This window comes from Nicotiana tomentosiformis, chromosome 3 (genome assembly GCF_000390325.3).
Source record: "Nicotiana tomentosiformis chromosome 3, ASM39032v3, whole genome shotgun sequence".
Classification (NCBI taxonomy): Eukaryota; Viridiplantae; Streptophyta; class Magnoliopsida; order Solanales; family Solanaceae; genus Nicotiana; species Nicotiana tomentosiformis.
Genome location: NC_090814.1, coordinates 35,429,286 through 35,435,999, shown reverse-complemented (window position 1 = coordinate 35,435,999; position 6,714 = coordinate 35,429,286). Strand labels below are relative to the sequence as shown.

The 6,714-nt window shown below is 37.4% G+C and overlaps 1 long non-coding RNA gene across 1 annotated transcript; it reads right to left on the bottom strand.

Moving 5' to 3' along the window:
• Nucleotides 1–297: 297 nt before the first annotated feature.
• On the bottom strand, nt 298–1,244 carry LOC104098716 (uncharacterized). The gene is made up of 2 exons (XR_686820.4): nt 987–1,244; nt 298–719 (listed from the first exon to the last, which is right to left on the bottom strand). It is a non-coding gene; the product is annotated as an uncharacterized lncRNA (long non-coding RNA).
• Between the last annotated feature and the right edge of the window lie 5,470 nt (nt 1,245–6,714).

Below are 6,714 nucleotides of genomic sequence, written 5' to 3'. Positions count from 1 at the left end.
CAAGTATATAGGATGGGCCTAAGACAGATTCCAAATTTGTAGGGCATGGACTGAAGTTATACTAAAAAAAGATTCATAGAATCTTCAATTTATAAATACATCGTACTCAAAAAACCCTTCAGGGTCTGGCCCAATTATATTAGCTTGACTAAAATGAAACTGGCCATCATGACTAGCCCAATAGCACAGGAAGATTACATTGCACAAAGAAGCATTAATTAATAATTTAATAAGCATGAGAATTAGGAAAAAAAAAACTACTAGTTAACAGTTTAATTAATTACAAGTACTAAAGAGTTCGCAAGAATTTCACACGATGCTAAATGTAGTAGGATTTACAAAGTTTTTCCCTAATATTAATCTACATGCCATTAATGAATTAAAATAAACCGTGACAACCACTGTAATTATCACTTAATATATCTAAACACATATTTCTAAAACTCAATACAATGGAGCTTAAGGTTACAACAAACTGTCCATTAATCAAATTTTCCTAACAAGACAAAAAAAAAACTAAATGAAATTGTCTAAAACTTTATTAGAGCTGGTTCTATTTCAGCTGAGCCCTCTCCCATAGAATCAATCTCCTGAATCTTACTCCATTTGCCAGATTCTCACCTTACATGTTCCTGATGCAATCATGACTTACTCTGATTTACACATGGGTTGCTGTGGGCTGACTCCATGTCCTTAACTCAAACAATGCTCAATGGTCACTACTCAAAATGCCGTAAATTTCATAATAACAATTAGTTCAATTGAATGCAAATAAACCAAGTCTAGATCCAACTTTATAAAGGTTATGCAGATTTAACTCATTTCAATCATGAACTAAGCTTATACAAATATCATTTAGCTTGAAACCAATTAGCTATACCTTAACTAACTAAAAAAAACACAGCAACAGAATCAATAAGCACAGCTAAACAGAATTCCAGCTTTCATTAAATATCAAGTTCAACATTTGAGGTTTCAGAATATACCTAGATGCAGAAAACAGCACTTAACAAGACCAAATAAAGGTCAGAAAACCAGAAGGGCAAAGCTCAGCAATCCAAAAACAGCAGCAGCAAACAAATAATAACAAAGAACAGCTCCAGAATCAAACTTTAAACTTGAGATATCTTAGGAATTCTATGTGTGTTTTTTCTACTATTAATGCAGGAATTGAAAAGGAAAATGCAAGAGTTTTCTATTGAGAATGCAGAGAATTCAATGTGTTTTCAAATAAATCAGTGTGTGTGTTATGAAAGAATGTGAGTGCCTTTATATAGAGCAGGAATGTAAAGGGATAGGAATGAGAGGTATTCCCTTAAAATCAGGAAATAGGCATCTTCCAAAACAGAAAAATGGACAGCTGTCCAATTTCTGGCACCTTCCTAAAACAGAAAATAGACAACTGTCTAATTTCTGGATATTTCACTCTTATCCTTATCTTTTTTCTAATCAGCTTGGGACATCTGTCCCTGTTCTAGAAACTTCCTATCTATTTTACCTTATTCCAATTATTTTATTACACTTTAGTCCCTACCATTATCTTCTAGAACCTTCCAGACACTTCTAGATTTAGACTCCCTGATTTTAATTTTCAATTAACTCCCTTAAGGTTTCTATTATTACCCCTTCAACCCTTTTAATTCCAATTGACATTCAACATCAGCAACCAAACAATCAAAAACCAACTCAAAGATCAAATGAAAATAGAAACAAACGACTAATTCACCTAACTACATTACTAAACTAATTAAATTAATTAAATTAATCTAAATAATATGCGATTAAACTAAATATCATGCAATTAACTTAAATAAACCTATTTTAATTGAACTAATCAAATAACAAATTAAACACCTAAAATCAGTGATTCAGAGAAGAAAAAAATATAGAAAAGAGAAATGAGGGTATACCTAAATCGGATTGACTTGACAAAAGAGGTCTAGTTGCCAAAACTTCTTTTGCCAAGATACCCGTCTGGAACGTGAATCCCTGACAGGAGATCTTGGCAGGAGGATCTTTGAACAAACTAGTTAAGGGCTGAGGTTTGATTAGAAGAAAAAATCAGAAAAGGGGAAAATCTAGGAGTTTGGCTTTTTTAGATCTGAAATTGAAGGGATTTGGTGAGGGATTTGGGAAAACTAACGGTATATTTGGGTTGAGGGTGAAGAGGGGATTGTAGGGTAGGATTTTGAGGCGGTTTGGAGATCGATCGCCGCCGTGGGCGATTTCTGGCGGCGGTTTAGGGCGGCTATTAGAGAGAGGTGAGAGATGAAGGGTGAGGGGTTTAAGGTGTGATTTTGGGTGTATTTGGAGTGTCGCCGCCACCGTAGGCAGTTTTCGGTGTGCAGCGACATCGGAGGATTTTGTGGCGGCTAGTAAGTTGGGGGGAGATGGAGAGTGAGGGAGTGGAGGGGTTAGGGGTGTTGAGGATATATATATATATATATATATATATATATATATATATATATATATATATATATATATATATATATATATATGTCCTAACACCCCTAACCCCTCCACTCCCTCACTCTCCATCTCCCCCCAACCCCTCCAATATATATATATATATTTTAGGGGAGGGGAGTTCCGAGCCGTTAGATCCAAAAGGATCAACGGCCAGGATTGCTCATAATTAAAACGGGGTCGTTTTATTGGTGGGGGATTTGGACCGGACTAGGGCTTGAGCTGGGCGAGATTTGGTTAAAGGAATTTGGGCCATTGAAGCTTTGGCCTAGTTATAACACATTTCTTTAGTTCCTCTTCTTTGTATTTTCTTCTTTCTTCTTTTTTTTAAAATAATTTTAAACCCTCAACTAATTAATTAAAAACCTAGATTAGGTCCTAAATCAAATCTTAATTATGAAATGACCCTAATTAACTATTTCTTACATTTGAACAATTAATTTACTTTAAAACTAATGAAGGAAGTTACTAATTTAAAACTAGAAACTAAAAATGAGCAATATTGTTTTTTTGATTTTTGTTTTAATAGTGCATTCAACTTATGCAATTAGATTCTAAATGCAATTAAGACTTACAAATGCAATGTAATGATGATTTAGATATTTTTTGCTATTTTCTATGATTTTAAAATGCTAAAAATGCATGAAAAATGCGACTAAATACAAATAATTACCAAAAATTCTTAAAAAATCTTAAAAATAAATAAGAAAAATCTATTTATTGATTTTGTGGAAGTATTTTTGGTGAGGCAAAAATTACATGCTCACATAGTCAAGTACCAATTGAGAACTGATAGTGATTATGTGACGTTTGTACTATTTCTGCTGATACGTTCGATGCTAGCACACTTCGTCGAATTAATCAACAACAAAAAAATACAGTTGAGAAAAAAAAATTGTGACTTGCTTTACCTTTGGTATGTCTTATGTGGTCTATTTAGACTTCAAGCATGGACAAATTTGTTTGATCCTGCTCAAGCACCAAATCATGGTAATTTACTATGATTAAGTGATCAATGTAGATAAAGGATTCATGTTATTTAATTATGGTTAAGTAATAAATCTTATATAATAGACATATCATGCATGCATTACTTTGATAGTTTGACGCATAGGTTGCGTTCGGGATGTATTTTTCCTTTAATCATTTAGGGTGCCCAAGATAAGTATTCAAAGTAAACGGCAATTCAATCAACTGCAGTTTCTTCCTATTTTCGTGTTCTTTGGAAATGTCAATAGTTGTTACTTTCTTATTACTAAATTTATCTTCTTCTTTTTCTTTTTCTTTTTTATTATTATTACTCTTTCTCGAAGAAGATTGTCACAACCCAAAACTAAATCATGTCGTGATGGCGCCTATCATGGTACTAGGCAAGCCGACACATTACCAAAATACATCAATATTTCATTTAAAAGATAAGTCAAATCTTTTCATAATAGAATCTTCATAAAGGAGTTCAACTCAAAATAAAAATGCGAAAAAGACAGCCCGACATCGGGGTGTCACTAAGTCATGAGCAACTACTACAAACTATCTGATAACAACAAGACTAACATAGTCTGGGAGAAACCCATACAACTAACGGGAAGATAAGGAAGAAGAAAAGCAGGGCTGCGATCGCCAGGCAGCTACCTTGCTATCTCTGATGATCCGCTACTGAGTATATCAACAACCGTTACCATGGCCAAGAATGCCTGGATCTGCACACAAGGTGCAGGGAGTAACGTGAGTACACCAACTCAGTAAGTAACAGCAGTAAACAAAGGCTGAGAAGTAGTGACGAGCTAGATGCAAGTATAGTTCATATCACAAAATTCAGTAAGGTACGGCATGCTTTAAAACCAGTGTTTAAGTCAAATCAGCTTGTTTAAATCCAGTTCAGGTAAAATCAATTAAAAATATCTTTCAACAGTTCTCAAACAAGGACTCAAAGTATCTATGAGCCCAAATGATGAAATCATATACCGCCCCTCGGGAAAACATCACCCAATCCTCCCAATCACTCCAACCTCACAATCACTCATGCCTCACAATCACTCAGCACTCGGCACTCGGCACTTGCACTCAGTAGGTACCTGCGCTCACTGGGTATGTGTACAGACTCCGGAGGGGCTCCTTCAGCCCAAGCGCTATATCAATGCCCATCATGGCAGAATCAATAAAACATGCTGCAGCGTGTAGCCCGATCCCATAAATGTCCTCACAAATTAGGCCCTCGGCCTCACTCAGTCATAAATCTCTCCAGTCTCTCTGGCTCTCAGAAATCAAAGTAATCAGCCCAACCAACATTGATATGATGCATCAAATAAAGTGACAGAGACTGAGCTATGATGTAAAAATGTATGAACATGACTGAATACAGATTATCAACCAAAACAGTGAGAGGACAGCAAGAAAAAACCTCTAAAGATCCAAACAATACTGGCATAAGGCTTAAACATGGCATCCAGCATGATTTACAGTACATCTTTCTAAAACACATAGGAAGCATATAGCTACAACAGGATATTCAACTTTAAAGTTGCTAAGGGACGGACCAAGTCATAATCCTCAACGGTGTACGCCCACACGCCCGTCACCTAGCATGTGCGTCACCTCAAAAAATAGTCACGTGACACAAAATCCGGGGTTTCATACCCTCAGGACTAGATTTACAATAGTTACTTACCTCAAACCGAGCAAATCTCTACTCCGCGATGCTCTTGCCCCTCGATTCGGCCTCCAAATGCTCCGAATCTAGTCACAACCAGTACAATACTATCAACATATGCTAAAGGAATAAATTCCACAAGGAAAACTACAAATTAGACTCAAAACCCGAAACTGGCTCAAACCCGCCCCCGGGCCCATGTCTCAAAATCCGAAAAAAGTTACAAAACTTGAAAGTCCATTCACTCACGAGTCTAACCATACAAAATTTATCAAAATCCGACATCATTTGGTTCCTCAAATTATACTCTCCAAAATCCCAAGCCCTAACCCCCTATCTTTACTCCTAAATCCCACTAATTAGATGAGAAAATAACGGGAAAACACCATAGCTAGGAGTATTAGAGCTCAAGTAACTTACCTCAGTGAAAATCCCTTGAATCCCCTTCAAATATTACCCCAAAAGCTCCAAGGTCCAACTTGAAAATGGTGGAAATGAGTAAAAATTCGCGAAGTCTTCTATTTATAGGTTATGCCCAGGCTTTTTGCATCTGCGGCTCAAAATGCACACTTGCGGAGCCGCTTTTGCGCAACAATCTCCGCATCTGCGGAAAATCACTTAAGTGCCATCTCCTCACCTGCGCTCCCTATCCACTTTTGTGACCTCGCAAGTGCGGAAAAGACCTCGCACCTGCGGCCACTGCCAGTCCTCCTCTCTTCTGCTTCTGCTGGAAACTACCCGCTTCTGCGGGCTCACTGATGCGCACACCCATTCGCACCTGCGGTTTTCCCCAATCCAACTCACTTCCGCATCTGCGCCAATCCTACCGCACCTGCGGCATCGCACCTGCGGCAATACCCTCGCATGTGCGATAACACCAGCAGTAGGCCAACTTCAACAATTCTCCAAACGTCAAACTTGATCCGTTAACCACTCAAAACACACCCGAGGCTCTCAGACCTCAACCAAATATGTCAAAATGTCATATAACCCCATACGAACTTAGTCGAGCCTTCGAATCACCCAAAACAACACCAAAATACGAAATTACCCTCGGATTCAAGCCTAAGAACTTCTAAATTTCTAAATTTTACAAATAATGTTGAAACCTATCAAATCACGTACGAATGACCTCAAATTTTACACACACATCACAAATGACACCACAAACCTACTCCAACTTCCAAAAATCCATTCCGACCCCGATATCAAATTTTCCACTGTCGACCAAAATCGCCAAATTTCTAATTTTCGCCAATTCAAGCTTAATTCCACTAGGGACCTCCAAATTACATTCCGTACGCACTCCTAAGTCCAAAATCACCTAACGGGGCTAACAGAATCATTAAAATCCAAATCCGAGATTGTTTACACATAAGTCAACATCCAGTTAATTTTTCTAACTTAAACTTATCTCAAAGAGACTAAGTGTCTCAATTCACTCTGAAACCACTCCGGACCCGAACCAACTAACCCAGTATAACACAATAATGTTGAATAACACAAAATAAGCAGAAATGGGAGAAACGGGACTATAACTCTCGAAACGACCGGTCGGGTCGTTACAAAGATGATGGACATAAAGTCGGTTTAGT